Source organism: Lepidochelys kempii, chromosome 10, assembly GCF_965140265.1.
Source record: "Lepidochelys kempii isolate rLepKem1 chromosome 10, rLepKem1.hap2, whole genome shotgun sequence".
NCBI lineage: Eukaryota > Metazoa > Chordata > Testudines > Cheloniidae > Lepidochelys > Lepidochelys kempii.
The window spans coordinates 39,303,770-39,322,153 of record NC_133265.1 but is presented as its reverse complement, the minus strand read 5'-3'; the positions used below and the strand labels follow the sequence as shown (position 1 = coordinate 39,322,153).

At 42.9% G+C, this 18,384-nt stretch overlaps 1 protein-coding gene across 1 annotated transcript in view; it reads right to left on the bottom strand.

Moving 5' to 3' along the window:
• Positions 1-18,384, bottom strand: part of FBXL16 (F-box and leucine rich repeat protein 16) — a 104,368-nt gene that overhangs the window by 1,121 nt on the left and 84,863 nt on the right. The window lies entirely within an intron of this gene.

The following is an 18,384-nucleotide window of genomic DNA, read 5'->3' as shown; positions in this document are numbered from 1 at the left end:
CAATCAACTTATATTTAAACTGCCAAATAAAATTCTACCAACTCCTGGTGTTACATTTAAACTGGTCAATAGCGTTTGCGAACGTCTGAGAGTATATTAAATTTCATATTAATTAGAGGTCACCATCCTCAATAATCCATGTCCCTTCCTGTGGACCTCATGGTCCCTTCTGGCTTAAAACTGGTGTAGGTTTGGTTAAGCCTTCCTTGAAGCTCTCCTTATTAATTCTCATCCATGCGACTCGGAGCTCCCACAATTTCTCTGACTTTCTGGGTTTTCTTTCATCAACAATTTCACACAACACATGTAACTGCATGTTAGGATTCACCTTTCTTGGAGCCTTTTGGCCAATGTGATATTTCAGGACATGGTTTGACACGTTCTTACGTTGTGACATGATTTCCACCCATCAATGGCAGTCCGTTCACAATTACAGTAGAAAGAACCAGGAAATCAATTCATTGATTATATGTAATAATAGGTGTTAATTAGAGCTGAACAAAACTTTTCATTTTAAAAGTATTTTGAGGAAATCTTTGTGTGTGTTAAAACATTTGAATTTTCTTGACTTTTTTTCATTATTACAAACTTTTCAACAACACATTTTATTTGGGGGCTATCATCATGTATTGTTTATTGGACTCTTCTCTAGAAAAGAATATGTCGTTTCTTACTCTACACATCACTATATATCAGAATTCCTTCTACTTTGCCAATTTTGAGCCATCAGATTAGTCACATTACTATATTGGTAATATGACTATATTAGTAATCATTTTTCTAAAGTTCCAGTTTGATCATAAAAAAATAGTTAAGGCAGCGATACACCGATTTTTCCTGGGTAGGTAATGGCTCCCACACTGGTCCATGTCCCAGATCCTCTACTCAGGAGAAAAGCTGATCCAGCCCTTCCTCCTGATAGACTCTCTGCTGGCCACCCACACAGCCCAGGCTGGCCCCACTTCCCAACCTCTACTTCCCAGCAGTATCTCGTCGTCGTGAACCCTTGAGAGCTCAGCACCCAGGTTATACACTCAATCCTGTCAAGGTTGTGAGCCACGTCCTGCTGCAGGCCACCCCATTTCATAGAGTCGCCGTTTGTCGGACACCACGGGGCTGGCATGAGCTGTGTCCGGATCCAGACTCGCAATCGCTGCAAAGAGGGGCAGAGCGTCTCCCAAGATCTGTGAGAGTGAAGGATCATTTTTCAGAATAGGGTGTAGACCTTTGATGATGCGCTGGAGAAGTTTTAGTTGGGGGCAAGAGGGGACAGCCTGACAGTAAAGTGAGTGCAAAGCTCAACAAAGGTCCGATAAAGCCCCCAACCTGTTTTACAATTAACTTTTTCCTTTTATCGGTCAGCTTTTTAATAATCCCCTGTTTTCTTTTTAGGACGCTTATTTGTCGGGGTTTCAGAGGAACGTTTCCTTTTAAAGTGTTGAGCGCTATTTCTGAGATGGCCGCTACTAGGTCATCAGAAGCTGAGCAGAGAAGAGCCTTCCTTTGCTGGGGCTTGGCTTTGATGAGAAATCTTAAAAGAGCCAGGTTTTGCTGCACGTAGCTAGACATGTTTGTCAGGGGGAATGCTCTTTTTTAAAATGGAAGTTTGATTAAAAATAAGTTTTTATGGTTTTTTTTAAGGAATATACAGAGGGCCAGACGGGGAAGGGGGGAGGCCTGTTCTTAAACTGAAGGTTTCACGCGCTGAAGCGTTTAAAGCCACCAGTAGATACCTATAGGGTTTTTTAGTAGCGTCCTCAAAAGCCTCCAAAAAGAATTATGTTTTACCAGGGTATATTTGCTGGGTTACAGTGCAGTTTATCGCAGGGAGGGTTAAACAAGAACTGTACACTTACTACTGAAATTACTCAGCATTTTTTGGTCTGACAGAACAGGTTTTGCACATAATACTTAGGTTTCTGTGGTGTACATATTTTGTAAAGGCTTTTTCAGTTTCGCCACTTTGACAAGCAGACACCACTAGATCATCTGTAATAAACATACTCACTTTTTTTACTAGGAAATAAATGTTCACCATAAAAAGTATTAGGTAAACCTTCCAAAACCTTAATGCATGGATATTTTTGCAGCAACTCTATACAATGGTTACCAACAGCTCTAACACCACACAAAATTTTCAGCCAAGCCCAATAACACCTTATTGTCATTTTCTAACAACTGCCTTATAAAAATGGTTTTCTAGAATTTGAAGGACCAGAAAGCAAACAGGAAAAGGGGTGAACAAACTGAACGTGGCTTTTCATCCAAGGGTGCCGAGGAAGTTAGCTGATGTGATTGCAGAGCCATTGGCCATTATGTTTGCAAACTCGTGGTGATCGGGGGAGGTCCCAGATGATTGGAAAAAGGGGAACATAGTACCCATCTTTTAAAAAAAAGAAAGAAAATCTGGGCAACTACAGCCTCACCGCTGTCCCCAGAAAAATCATGGAGCATGTCCTCAAGGAATCCATTTTGAAGCACTTGGAGGAAAGGAAGATGATCAGGAATAGTCAACATGTATTCACCAAAGGGCAAGTCATGCCTGACCAACTGATTGCCTGCTATGATGAGATAACTGGCTCTGTGGATCAGGGAAAGCAGTGGACATGTTATTCCTTTTTAGTAAAGCTTTTGATATAGTCTCTCACAGTATTCTTGCCAGCAAGTTAAAGAAGTACGGGCTGGATAAATGGATGAATGGACTATAAGGTGGATAGAAAGCTAGCGAGAGTGTCAGGCTCGATGGGTAGTGATCAATGGCTCCATGTGTACTTGGCAGCCGGTATCAAGTGGGGTCTCCAAGGGTCAGTCCTGCGGCCGGTTTTGTTCAATATCTTCATTAAAGATCTGGAGGATGGCGTGGATGACACTAAACTGGGAGGAATGGCAGATATGCTGGAGGGTAGGGATAGGATACAGAGGGCCCTAGACAAATTAGAGGATTGGGCCAAAAGAAATCTGATGAGTCCTGCACTTAGGAAGGAAGAATCCCATGCACTGCTACAGACTAGGGACCAAATGGCTAGGTAGCTGTTCTGCAGAAAAGGACATAGGGGTTACAGTGGATGAGAAACTGGATATGAGTCAACAGTGTGCCCTTGCTGCGAAGAAGGTTAACAGAATTTTGGGCTGTATAATTAGGGGCATTGCCAGCAGATCGAGGGACATGATCGTTCTCCTCTATTGAACATTGGTGAGGCCTCATCTGGAGTACTGTGTCCAGTTTTGGGCCCCACACTACAAGAAGGATGTGGAAAAATTGGAAAGCGTCCAGCGGCAATAAAAATGATTAGGGGACTGGAACACATGACTTATGAGGAGAGGCTGAGGGAACTGGGATTGTTTAGTCTGCAGAAGAGAAGAATGAGGGGGGATTTGATAGCTGCTTTCAACTACCTGAGAGGTGGTTCCAGAGAGGATGGCTCTAGACTGTTCTCAGTGGTAGCAGATGACCGAATGAGGAGTAGCGGTCTCAATTTGCAGTGGGGGAGGTTTAGGTTGGATATTAGGAAAAACTTTTTCACTAGGAGAGTGGTGAAACACTGGATTGCGTTACCTAGGGAGGTGGCAGAATCTCCTTCCTTAGAAGTTTTTAAGGTCAGGCTTGACAAAGCCCTGGCTGGGATGATGTAATTGGGGATTGGTCCTGCTTTGAGCAGGGGGTTGGACTAGATGACCTTCTGAGGTCCCTTCCAACCCTGATATTTTATGTTTTGTTTTAAAGTAAGACGGATTAGACGGTGAGGTTGCTAAAGAAAATTTATTACTCTCCTGGAGAAGTTGTGAGTTTCGGAGGTGTCACACCCTTATTTCAGTGTACTAAAAGGCACCATAAAACTTTGAGTAGAAAGCAGGTTGCACCTTAGCTTGAGGATCAAGATGCTTACACTTTACAAAAACCGACTAGTATTAAATTTAAAAGCAATGAAATGGTTGTGCCTGATGTGGACGCGCAATGGTAGGCGGATTTGGTTGCCATGACCTCCTATTCTAACCACAATGACCCTGCAGTGACCAGATGGTTCCTGTCCCTGCAACCTTTCCAATTCACCACACAACACCGGGCTGAAAGCCACCATGGCAATGCAGAGACTTGTCACGAGTACACTGCCTGACGTCCCAAGTTGCCCAACCCCGTAGTGTTGAGTAGAGGGGGGGATATGTGACAGGGTCGGGCCAGATGGCTATAGGAGAGTAATAGAAGGCAGATATATTAGCCCCAGGCTAAGTAGGTCCCTTCTCCCTGGGTAAGGTAACAGGGAAGTTTGCAGAACAATCAGGAACCTTCTGGAGACAATTAAGACAGACGGGCTGATTAGAACACCTGCAGCCAATCAAGAAGCTGTTAGAATCAATTAAGACAGGCTAATCAGGGCACCATGGGTTTAAAAAGGAGCTCACTTCCGTTTGTGGTGTGCGTGTGAGGAGCTGGGAGCAAGAGACACAAGGAGCTGAGAGTGAGAATGCGGACTGTTGGAGGACTGAGGTGTATCAGCATTATCAGACACCAGGAGGAAGGTCCTATGGTGAGGATAAAGAAGGTGTTGGGAGGAGGCCATGGGAAAGTAGCCCAGGGAGTTGTAGCTGTTGCACAGCTGTTCCAGGAGGCACTCTAGACAGCTGCATTCCACAGGGCCCTGGGCTGGAACCCAAAGTAGAAGGCGGGCCCGAGTTCCCCCAAATCCTCCCAACTCCTGGTCAGACACAGGAGGAGTCAACCTGGACTGTGGGTCAGAAAAACAGCCAAGCTGAGGGCTGCCATGAAGCTCCAAGGCGAGTAAATCCGCCAATAAGCGCAAGACCTACCAAGGTAGAGGAGTAACTTTTTCACAGTATTGAAATAATGATGGATCAGAATAAACACATTTTATTTAGTTTTGGGAAGGTGATTGTTAAACTACATTTGCGCCCCAGGTTGAAGAATGGTGACTATAAAAAACTACTGGGATCCCTTTTTGTATAGGAACTACTACAAGGCCGAGGCTTGTTATGGCTTACTGGGATATAAAGGATTACGCATCATGTACGGAGCTGGTTTAGGAGGGATATTCAACGATCTTTTTAGAAAAGCCACTTTTGAAAAGGGATTTTGAAATTATTAAACCCCACATGAAAATAGCCGCAAAAAATATAACCAGAGACGTAGTGAACCACATGTTTAGCGCCGTTATAAACAAAAATAGGAGTGCACATGCCACAGGATATTTTAAAACATTAAAAACCCTTTAGTGGTGATGAGGAGAAAAAGAACAGTGTCGCACCAACCATTTCAAGCGCCTCCTAGGCCCTTAAGAAAAAAAGCTGCCAGAAGACGCCTCAGTCATAAACCTAAAAGGCACCCTAAGAAGAGGTAGCAGAGCGTTGCCCAGGGTAAAAGGGATATCTTTTAAAATGGCTTTTATTCATCGTGGTGCTGAAAAATGCACCAAATTAGAACTGGATTTATTTCAAATAGCCCCAACACAAACCAGTAACGAGAACAGCTTTTATGTAGCGATGCTTCCTTTGGCCGCTTTAACGGTGAATGCCCCTCTAGCATTTTGTGTTTCAGGACACTTAGACCTTAACAACACACAGCTGTACATGTGCTGCAAGCTGGTAAAAGAAGATGGGTCAGACATTGACAACAATGCCAGTGTTACCCTAACAAACTACCCCATCACCACCCTTTTTAACCAGCTGGACGTCGCTCTAGGCAACCGTCTTATCAGTCAGAGCAACAATTGTTACCCTTACAGAGCCTTGATAGAGCTGATTCTGAACTACAGCCATGACACCCTCGCTATGCAGTTTTCGACAGGAGGGTTTCATAAAGACACGGCAGGGGCCCACGAAAGCACTGTTTTGGGTCGGGGTTGGTAACAGGGGTTTATGCGCAGGGCCAGACTAATGGCCGGCAGCAGGAAGCTGTATTTGTTGGGGCCTCTACACAGCAATTTGTTTTTTCAAAAAAAAACTATTGCTGAACGGCGTGGACTTGAAAATTAAAATTAGCAAAGATGTTTTTTGCCTCACGAGCGGGAATGCCAACCAGAATTATAAAGTTCACATTATTACAGCATCCCTGTTTGTAAAACGGATGATAGAGACCCCGGGGGTCCGTTTGGGGCACGCTGAAGCTCTAATGACCGCCAATGCTAAGTACCTGGTAGACAGGATGGACATAAAGCTGTTTAGCATTCCGGCCGGCAGTCGTGTCAGTAACCAGGAAAACTTCTTTTTGTGACAGTTACCCAAGCAGCTCATAATCAGTTTTATAGATAACGAAGCCTTCAGCAGCAGCTACGTTAAAAACCCTTTTAACTTTAAACATAACATTAATTTTGTGGCCTTGTATGTGGATGGCGAACAGGTGCCGGCAAAACCCCTACAAACCAATTTTGAGAATGGAAACTGTGTGAGGGAGTAAATGCAGCTCATGCAGGTGACTGGGAAATATTTAAAAGACCAATCGCTCCTGATTGACCATAGTGAATTTTCCCAGGGCTATACACTGTACATCTTCGATCTGACCCCCGGACCAGGAGGGCGCCAATCCTTATTCTCTGATTAAAACTGGAAACCTGAAAGTGGAAATTCAATTTGCAATGGCACTGCCCTCTACAGTTAACATGATAGTGTATGGGGTTTTTGATAATATGCTCGAAGTGAACCATAGAAGAAATGTCCCGTTTGATTATATGTGATTATAAATACTGGGCAGCTAAGGTGTATTTTATCAAAGGACGCTTCTTTTTCAGATGTTTTTCCTAGCGACTTGCTCCCGAAGGGTTTTGTGTCTGGAAGACCTTTGGGGCTTATTGTTAACAAGCACCCCCCATGACTTACCCAGGGAACACTGGCTGGCTCTCTATTTACCAAAACAGGGGCCTGGTGAGTTCTTTGACTCCTTCAGATTTCCCCTAGACAGTAACTTTTTTCTAAATCTATTATGACTTTTTTAAACTGTAACTCTAGTAACGTTGTGTTTCATCAGAGACAACTACAGGACCCTCTAGCTATAACCTGCGGTTATCGTTGTATTATTTTTTAAGCAATGTAGTAGGGGTTTATCTTTTTATCGCATTTTAAATTGTACACTAATGATTTACCAGAAAAGGACCACCTTGTGGTGCGGTTTGTAAAAGGGAAGAGACCAGCCATGCCCAGATTTGTCCCAAACATGTGTAAGCAGAGTCAGAATGAGCTCTACCCTGACATCTGGTGGTGAGCTGTGGAAAAGGACTTCAGGGGCTGATCTCATTTGCATTGGCACTCTGTTTGTATGGGCACACCCACCCTGCCTAGCATGATGGACTGCTTGCCCAAATGGTCACTTTGGCTGCTGTGGGATCTCCAGTCTCTCTGTTATTGGGGCAGGAGTAATAAAGGGTAATAAATATCCTGATTATGTGAATCAAGGACAGTAGAACTGTACTTGGCATTTTATGACGGAGGGACTCGCCCTCAACCAAGTAGCACTCGCTAGGCAAGGGACATGGGTTCCAGGTATGTGTACCTGGTAGTGTGGGCCCCTTCTGAGGCTCTAAACACTATTTTGATCCTGTCTCTCTTCACAGTGTAATAATGAGAGCTAAATTTGGCTCCATTAGGAGTCTTGTTATATTCTGCAGAGCTGAAATCACTGTTCCCTAGGTCTAAGCATTCACTGTACTTTGGGCTAATGGTGCACCAGCACTGAAGTGCTCCCTACTACCTGTTAAAAACCACTGAGAGCTGAAATCACTAAACAGCTGACATTGCTGAGAGCTGTGTTATGGGGGGACCTGAGGACAAGTTGGTGAGCGGACAGCAGGACAACTAGCACGGAGAGGATAGCTGGGTGGCTGGCAGAGAGGAGTGGACAGCAGGACAGCTAGTGGAGAGCGGAGTGGAGCGGATAGCAGGGCAGCTGACAGAGAGGCATGGCTGGTGGTGAAGACTGCAGCAGAACCCCATGGAGAGGGGTGGTACTTGGCCATCGACCCGAGCAGCGGAGCATGTAAGATGCCCCCCATACCTTCCTCCACTTCCATCCAGGCTGAGAGGTAAACTCTGCAGATGAACTTCTGAACTCTGGGGGACTGCACTGACCAAGGACAGACAGAAACTGGGGAAGAGGGGGGGTGACTATTGGGTTGCTGGACTTAAGACCCTGAGGGGAAAAGGACACTGCCAAACTTACTTGGGGGTGGGTCTTTTGCTCATAGTTGGTGTTATGAATTCTGTTTGTGGTGTTTCCCCAACATAATTCTGCATTGTTTTCCTCCTTTATTAAAAGGCTTTTGCTGCACTCAGACTCTGTGCTTGCTAGAGGGGAAGTATTGCCTCTTGGAGGCACCCAAGGGGGTGGTATGTAATTGTCCCAGGTCACTGAGTGGGGGCTCAAGCCGGTTTTATACTGAACCCGGCCCTTGTTGCTGCCAACTCTGATGGGCAGAAGGGTTACACGTTTCAACTTGTCCAGACATGTTTGTCTTGTCGTGAGTTTAAAGAAGTGCATCAATAAAGCACACATTGAAATTTGTTTACGTCTTTTATTTTACACCATTAACCATTCAATTTTTCAATCAGTTTTCTAGCCGGTACATTTTTTAAAGGGTTGATGCTACTTATGGTCTTGGCAGGCTCTAGACCTGTTTTTAGATGTTCTAAAAACTCTTTATTGGTAACATGCCCTACAACGGACTTAGGCACGTTCAGCTCCGCCAAGGCTTTAATAAAAACATTCCACCCTTTCGGAGTCCTATTGTTAGCGAAAGAATAAGAGCTGGTTACCCCCCTGACTAAATCGAGCATGTGAGACCCCTCAATTGCTTCCCCCCAGTACACAAAACTTCCATTATTGACCCAAGAAAAAACATCTTTACGCAGTCTGAGTTTATTTAACAATATATCAGCTTTTTTCTTATAGTGAGGATTTACCTCCTCCATTACCTCCCGAACAAGAAAGTCCGATGAACCCCCCCTCCTTGACTTCAGGAGGTCGAATTTCCTCTTGTTCCTGCTTGGGGAGAATGAGGTTTATTGTGGTCTTTTCCATTTCACCATGCTTGGCCAATACTAGGTATCTTTGCAGGACCCCTCATAAAGTTTAGCCTTCTTGTAGTCAGATAAACCAGATCTTTGAAGAATGTCTTTCATCTCTGAATCCAATTGGTGAGTGGTTGTAGTTCTGATATTTTCTTCACCACTAGAGGTACGTTTTATTTGTTCAAACTGATGGCTAGGAACGAGGTACAATTTTTCAGCGTGTTCCACTATCTGTTAATTAAAAGGACTGACAGTAGAAAGAGTGCAAAGCTCAACAAAGGACCAATCAAGCCCCCAGCCTGTTTTACAGTTAGCTTTTTTCTTTTGAGGGATAGCCTTTTATCGCTCAGCTTTTTAATATGCTTATTTTTCAGTGTTTTAGAGGCTCATTTCCTTTTAAAGTGTTGAGTGCTATTTCTGAGATGGCCGCTACCAGATCGTCAGAAACTGATCAGAGGATAGCTTTCCTTTGCTGCAGTTTGGCTTTGGTGAGGAATCGTAAAAGAGCCAGGTTTCTCTGCACGCAGCTAGACAAGGGGATGCTCTTTTTTAAAATGGGAGTTTGATAAAAATAACTATTTTGTGGGGTTTTTTTAAAGGTGTATACACAGGACCAGTCTGGGGGGAAAAGGCCTGTTCTTAACCTGAAGACTTCAAGCATTGAAGCATTCAAATCCACCAGCAGGTATCCATAGGGATTTTTGGTAGTGTCCTCAAAAGCCTCCAAAAATAATTGTGTTTTACCAGGGTACATTTGCCGAGCCAGAGTGGTGATTTGCAGTTTCTCATGTGGGTTTTTTAAAAGAACCATATACTTAGTATTTAAATTAATCATTCGGCTTTTTTTCTCCCTGACAAAACACGTTTCGCACAATGTACATAATGCTTAGGTTCCTGTGGTGCATGTATTTTGTAAAGCCTTTTTCGATTTCACCGCTTTCAGAAGCAGGCTCCATTACATCGTCTGTAATAACCATATTCACTTTATTACTAGGAAATAACTGTTCATCATTAAAAGTATCAGGTAAACCTTCCAAAAACGTAATACATGGAAATTTTTGCAACAACTCTTTATACAGTGGTTACCAACAGCTATAACACCACACAATATTTTAGGCATCCACGATAACATTTTGTTCTCATTTTCTAACAATTGCTTTATAAAAAATGATTTTCCAGAATTTGAAGGACCACAAAGCAAACAGGAAAAGGGGTGAACAAACTGAATGTGGCTTTTCATACTAATCAATACCCATATGGCAAGGTTTTAAAATCCACCTCGAGGGCTCTTTTGTCGTAAACGACTTTCTGTTTTTCCCCCCCAGAGTTCGCATGTCTAACAACCAGTGCTTTTTTACCCCGAAGGTTCCCTGGCTGCTGTACCACAATTCCTTTTGGGACCTCTCCCGTGGGGTAATCCCAGACAAGTTCTTTTAAGCTTTCAAAATTAATTTTATTGCTATTCCCTGAGTTGAGCATGATTCCTTTTACGTTCATTCAGATCTTACCACTAGACAGTTTGTATCCATAAGTTTTAGGCCCGGCAGACACAAATTCCGCGATGTGTTAATCTGGTGGTATTTCGCTGGTCAGATCCCCTAAATAATCCCCTAGAGGTAGGCTCCATGCCCCTTCTTTACTCACAAAAATCACAGAATCCATATCGTGGTAAAGACACCGCTCCTGTAAGAGATTTAACAGACGGTAGAGTTCTAGACTGGCATAAGCGGTGGTAAAGCATGTTATAAACACATTAGTGTTGCTGGAATGGGTGCAGTGGTCTTTTGCGTACTTCCAAGACACCACGGCTGTGTCATCGTCGATAAACTCTCACAATGACACATCGTAATAAGGTACAAAGACGTACTTGAAGAGCTCGTCGGTGTCCGCCACTATACTGGTGTTAGTCAAATTTCTTCTCTGACCAAATTTTCCCCACAAGGAATTTAAAAACAGCTTTGAAATTTGCGGAGTTTACCTTAATCTTGTTTAGACGCAGACACATGCCTTCTCTTTCATGGTACTCTTTAACGTACTGGGTTTTTTTTTCAACTTGTCCGTACACCAGTGAGGGAAGCCCCAGGCCTCTTGTTTCTGTCTCAGGTGCGTTTTAATGTAGTCTGGAAACGGAGCATCTTAAGAGCAGTTAAAGTGCCAGACTTCATAAATCTCAGCGACCCTGTACCCATTGTCTAAAGCCTCTGCCAACTCTATTGTGCACCAAGTCCCTGTTAAAGCCTGCTTCTCCTGACTGTGCATGCAGGGGTCCTTTTGTCTTGTTTCTGCACAAAGGGCACACAGAGGGAACATTAGTTCACCACCGACTCTGTATGGTAATACGGGGAAATACAGGCCTCTTGGAGGGTACACTTTAACCTTGGCGATGCCAAAGTACTGTCTGATATCCCCAAAACCCTCATACACAATACGGGGGTGCCCCACAGGGTATTGTTTAGTCTTGTTAACAAAAGGGTAGAGGCTGGTAAAATCATAGTAGTGCATCTGCTCCCTGGGCTGTGGTTTGTAACAAATCCATGTGAAAGTTATATTAAGCTTATATTTACTTAAACAATTTTAATTTTTGTTGCATTATCAGACTGGTTTTGGTCTTAAATGTTTGCAGACCACGGACTGAGACACAGATACATGCTTCTGTGTTTGTTTTGTGTTTAGAAGCTGTATTAAAAATAATGCATAGCCTTCCATTCATGTTCCTATATGGTCCTTACCTCAAACCCCTGTCTTTTTAGACATTCAGCCTTAATCATGGTTCGGTTGTACAGTTGTCCAGAGATCGCATTAAGCAAAGGATTGTAATCATTTTCACAATAGCAGATGGGGCAGCCGTGAAAAAAACAACGGTAAAATTCAAAGGCCGTAGGTTTACCTGCTATGTCAGCATAAACGTCCAAAAAATAGGACCCCACTTTAAACTCCCCACCCTGCAAAGCATGTTGGATGTAAATGTTCTCTGTGTGGGCTACGTACAACAACCATTGAATGGCCGGCATGGAATATCTCTTCTGCTGTTTGTGGTAATTGTCTAATGGCAAAAGGGCTGTGGTTCGCGGTTTTAAAAAATTAAACCAGTACATGGCCATGCAAATCAAGGTTAATGTAAGGTACTGAAAGAGGTCTATACACTTAGTGGCCACCTCCTCGTCTTCCTGTCCTGGGATTTTAACAATCTGCTTTTTTGTCATTTTTATGAGTTTTCTGAACCAGTCGCAAGCCTCTCGAAAATGTCAACATCTTTTTGACAATAATAGCGCAGTTCTTTCTGGCGATTGTGTTGGTACCAGTTCAGAAATTCCATTTTTTCTTCAGACATCATGTATTCTACTCCAAAGTACTCTATCCCGGGCATAGACCCCCACATAGTCCTGATTTTCAGCAGTGTTAAAAAAGTGCGGAAAGTACCCCTTGACTTCCTCAAACCCCATAGCTTTGGGTAACTTGCTGAGTTTCATGGGAAGAAAATTTAAAGAATCTATAAATCTGATGTCCAAGTTCACCACCATTATGCACATTAGTTTTCCGCCTTGCATTACGGGGCTGATTTTTTCTTTAATCAATTTTCTAAGGATGAAATAACAAAAGTAACTTTTAGCATTATGCGCAATAAAAGTGTATCCCTTAAAACGCTTGTCTACAAAGGTTTGAACAAATTCACTGATGCATTCTTCCCCCTTAAATTCCCAGCTGTTTTTTTAAATCTAAGTGCAAGGCATAAACATAATTTGGCATGTGTACCCCCATTTCTTGCATGCATTCAAAATCATAAAACACATAATCCTTCCTCTCTTCTGGAGACCAGATATTACACATATTACACTCGTGACCATCTATGATATCGGTCTTCTGAGAACACTGGGGACACTTTTTGCTTTTACACCTGTGATTTTTAACTTTGTAGAAGTCGCACTTACCGCAAAGACTTCTGTTTTTACAGTCAACTTTACCGTCTTTTGCCAGAGTGCTGTGCCTTTCTAAACAGGCCTCGGACTTGCAAAACAGCTTACAACCGGGGCATCTCTTTTTTTCCCATTGGCCACTTCAATGCACTCTGCACTATTACACATACTGCAGTGGTTTTTACAGGCGTGCTGGTGTTTGTGGCTGTATGTGGCGTGACAGTAGTTGCACAAATATGCTGCTCCTAGAAAGGCTTTAATATTTAGGATGCCATAATAATGTTTGTCATGTAACACAACAAAAGAGTTTTGAGGTGATGTACACCAGCTGTTGGAAAAAAGCGGCAATTCCCATTTTCATGATACATGATTGTAATAGTCACACCTAAAAGCTCTTCAAAAGAGCTCACATCTGTAAAGCTAATCATTTTTTGGTCTGAAAGCCCCAGCTCCTGTTGGAGATGTCTGGTGCGCTCTAATAGTTGGGCATCTGTCAGTTTTTCATTTGATAGGAGATCCAGCATGCTACCGGCAAAACACAGGTTGTCACCCTGGTTATTTAAATCAATTAAATGTTTTCTTTTTTTTTGATGATTCTACTATACGTGATAGTCTTTAAGGGTCTTACAGAGCTAACTTCTCCAGCCCTGCTTCTAATAATCATAACAACCAGTCTTAGAGTTCCGGAACCCACGATCTCTGCGTTACTCTGCAACACCGTAACCAAGTTATTTTAAAAAATCAACAGTGTTTAAATCTTCGGTGATTTAGCCCCAGGGCATCTAAGCATAGCTGAACAAAATCTTCAGGCCCCACCTGATTATTAATATCATCTAGCAAATTTTGAGTAGCGGTGTCAACTGCCACCATGGCCTCTGTGAACCCCATTACTCTGTCCAAATTAGTGAAACAAAATTCTTGAAAATATTCATGTGTTAAACTCTCTTCAGGGTCTTATCCAGTGTCTCACATGTTCCAAATACACCTGAGGAGGTATATTAGGAGCGGGAGAATCTGTACCTTCAGAAGAGGGGGTTTGTGGGGGGTCTATGTCTATTTCCCTTTCTTGGTTGGGGGTCATTTTCATAAAAAAGCTCTGGCTTTTTAAAGTTTCTTGGCCAAAAGCCTCCTCAATCTTTTAGATTTCTTCCACTTTTTTCCCCAACCCCTCTCTACGTTGTTAGGTATCATGTTTAGTCACACCCTCCCTTCTCCCTTCAAAACGCTTTCCACCTTTTCAGACAGTGCACATGTATCTGTTACCTTTTGATCTAAAACCACCCTTTCTTCTGGAGAATGTTGCTTTTGAAACACCTCAAGAATTAGCTTCGAACACTTTTTATCTATTAAATGCTTAAGAGATGTACAAACACTAAGCAGCTTATTACAAACAACAACTGATGCAGCAAGACCTGCAGGTAGGTTGTTATTTGTAGCAACGGTTCTTCAGCGACCAGAATCAGGGGGGGCTGACCCCTTGACCCTGCTCAAGCCCACCCCTGGACACTGTTGCTGCTACAGGGTTCTTTGCCTTTACCCTTTTTAAAGCTGAGTCCTTCTGGGCTATGATGGCATACGGTTGCTCAAAACTAGGGGCTTTGACCGCTTCGCATCGCTTACCAATGTCCCTGGAAGCTGCAGAGGTAGATTTCTTGGCTCTGGAGGGGCAGGGCTGTTCAAAATCGGGGGGGTCTGATCCCCTTTTCCCACCCCTGGAAACTGTCACTGCTTCAGGGGAAGATTTCTTGGCCCTTTTTAAGGATGGGACCCTTGCTTTCAACACTGGAAATTGCAGCTGCCTCAGAGGGAAATTTCTTTGCCCTCTTTAAAGGTAGTTGGCTCTGTGTAATGAAGGTTTTGGATGTGCAGGGCTGTTCAAAATCAGGGGGATGGATTCCCTTGTTCCAAACTGTAACTGATTTAGGGGGAAATTTCTTTCAACCTTTTGCTCTAAATGTATCAAAGTAGCACACGACACTCCCCCTCGTCAAACATAACATTTTTTCAAAATGGCCAACGGCGCCAAACTTCAGTGCCAAGGGAAATGAGGATGGAGAGTGGGACATAAGCCCTAAATGGGGCATGGAAACCTGTCAAAAATGCATTATGATGAATGCTATCGAGCCGTATACTACTGCCGTTAACAATTTTCATGAAAAGATTTTCCTTGAATAATGAGGGAGATTATCTGAGAAATTTGGAGATCTGAATTATCATCAGTGACTGTTTGCAGTTAAGGTTATTTGCAATGAAGGCTTTTCATGAACGAATGTCTTCTGAATTATCAGGAATGATTTCTAACTGCTTTGCAGTGTAGATACTCTGAAAAATTTCTTGCCCTGGAGGATTAGCATTAGCTTCTTGTTTGGCTACAAAGAAGAATTTTCATGAACCAAACACATCTGAATGGTCATGAGAAATTTGTAATTAGGTTCTAATGCTGATTTTCAGAGAATCGTTGTTCTCGTTGTTCTTTTTGTTTGCCGAGAAGAATTTTCACTACAACTTCTGCCCTGAAATGTGAACAGCGATTCCTAACTGGTTTGCAATGTAGATTCTCTGAGAACTTTTCTCCCTGAATGATTAGGAGTCACTTGATTTGTTGCAATGAAGAATTTTTACTAAGCAATCTCCCCTGAATGGTCTCCAGAAATTCCTAACTGCTTTGCAATATAGACTGTTTCATCCTGAAAGATTAGTAGTGAGTTGTTCTATTGTACCAAATGAAGAATTTTCACAACAGCTTCTGGGAAATACTGCGGAGTGGGGCTCGGGGCAGAGCAGAGAGAAGACATCTCCCAGGCAAGCAGTGCCACTCCACAGCAAAGTCAGTGCCTCCAGTCGGCAGCTCTTCTGGACTTCTGCTGCTGGCAGTGCCACCCTGACGGGAGCTGGCAGCAGCAGACACTACATCCCCCACGGTGCCGTGGGCCCCATGGGGTGGTAACAGGGTGGATGGTGGGGCTTTTGGAGTGGAATGGGCAATTGGGATGCTGGGGTTGGTGGTAGAGGTTGGAAGGGATTGGGGTGTGGGGGCTGATTGGTAGGGATCTGAGGCGGACTAGCAAGGTGCTGTGCGGCCGGGCATGAGGCAGAGGCAAATACCTGGGGGAGCAGAGGTCAAGCAGGTTAGAAACCACAATTCCCGTGATGCATTGGTTCATTGATGGAGAGGCTTGCTGGGGGATGAGAGGGAAGGAAAACAACTCCCATGATGCACTGGGACTGAAAAGAGCTGTGTGCAAAATGGTTGTCCCCACCTCTCAGGTCACCCTTTCATCTCAGTGTCAGCCCGCACCACTTCCTCTTCCAGTAACTTCCGCTTCCTGGCCCGCAGAAATAAGAGGCACATCCTCAATAGCATCCAATGGAAAACAAGAGGTGTGTCCTCAATTGAAGATAAAGACGTTGTGAGAAAAGAAGTCAGAGAGAAGTGAGAAAATAATGGATTGGGCAGGACATAATATAAATAAATTGCAGATGTTTTTAATTAATGCATTCCATAAAAGAGTATAAATGATGGTGGCTTATTGTTTGTACTTTGGAGAAACTGATGCTCTCTGTCAGCTGTATTTCTTCCCTGGCAATTGCCTGAAATAAAGCTGTCTTGGATTTTGTTGCATTCCAACCTGAGAGTGAGGATTTATTTTCTTCCACACCTCCATATGACAGGTTTCAGAGTAACAGCCGTGTTTGTATTCGCAAAAAGAAAAGGAGTACTTGTGGCACCTTAGAGACTAACCAATTTATTTGAGCATAAGCTTTCGTGAGCTACAGCTCACTTCATCGGATGCATACTGTGGAAACTGCAGAAGACATTATATACACAGAGACCATGAAACAATACCTCCCCCCACCCCACTCTCCTGCTGGTAATAGCTTATCTAAAGTGATCACTCTCCTTACAATGTGTATGATAATCAAGTTGGGCCATTTCCAGCACAAATCCAGGTTTTCTCACCCTCCCCCCCCCCCACAAACTCACTCTCCTGCTGGTAATAGCCCATCCAAAGTGACCACTCTCTTTACAATGTGTATGTACAATCACTCTGGATAAGCTATTACCAGCAGGAGAGTGAGTTTGTGTGAAACCTGGTGAGAAAATCTGGATTTGTGCTGGAAATGGCCCACCTTGATTTTCATACACATTGTAAAGAGAGTGGTCACTTTGGATGGGCTATTACCAGCAGGAGAGTGAGTTTGGGGGGAGGGGGGCGGAGGGTGAGAAAACCTGGATTTGTGCTGGAAATGGCCCAACTTGATTATCATACACATTGTAAGGAAAGTGATCACTTTAGATAAGCTATTACCAGCAGGAGAGTGGGGTGGGAGGAGGTATTGTTTCATGGTCTCTGTGTATATAATGTCTTCTGCAGTTTCCACAGTATGCATCCAATGAAGTGAGCTGTAGCTCACGAAAGCTTATGCTCAAATAAATTGGTTAGTCTCTAAGGTGCCACAAGTACTCCTTACCTCCATATGAATAATATTTTGGAATAGGGCATTTGACTTTGCTGGATAATACCTTCTTATGTTGTACATTTGACTATGAAAGATAGTTCAAAGATTTATATTAAAAATTATGCCAGAGACAGGAATATTAACCAAGCCTTGTATTTTTTAAAATTTTTAATATATATTTTTATAAACAAGTCACGTGATAAAATAGCACAAGAAACACATACCAAATATAAGATTATATCTTCAGAATATACAGAAGAATGAGGTCGTATGTACAGTAAGAAAATGTTTTTCAGATTTTTTTCTCTCCCCATCTATTTTCGTTCTATAGTAATTTGAAATATCACAATGTCAGAAACTTCAGTAATACTTTGGCCCAGTGGACACCTAACTGGGGTGCTAAAGAGCTTGAATCAGAACCAAGCCAGTGACAGAACCCTGTAAGGATTGGGATGATCTGTGTCAGCCAGTTTAGGAACATTGGGACAGATCCTCAGCTGGTGTAAATCTGCATAGCTCCATTGCCAATTTACACCAGCCCATCAATGTTTCCTCCCCTGATTCTTTTAAATATTATATTTTTAAACTCATTGTTCCAATTAGAAATTAGTTGCTTTTCTCTTGAATTCCCTCATTGCCTCAGCACTGTGTTCAGGCTCATAAGAAAGCCTTGGTTCTTTTATGATTGGTGTCAAACACATTCTCTGACCTCACAGGTTTTTGAAAAAGTCACCCAACTAAAACATCATAGTTGCTTTGCCTGGGTGAGTAACGTCTCTTTGGAAAGTTCAGAATTAAAAAAAACAACTGGAAAGGGTCATACTGTTGGGAATAATCTTGGGACGTCTCTCCAGCTCATAACCTGATATAAATCAGTAAGACCATGATGTCATGCCAGTTTACACCAGTTAGGGATCTTGTCATATAATGTGTATAACATAATACATATAATGTATTTCTGTAAATTATTTAAAAATCAAAAGTACTTTCTACTGCA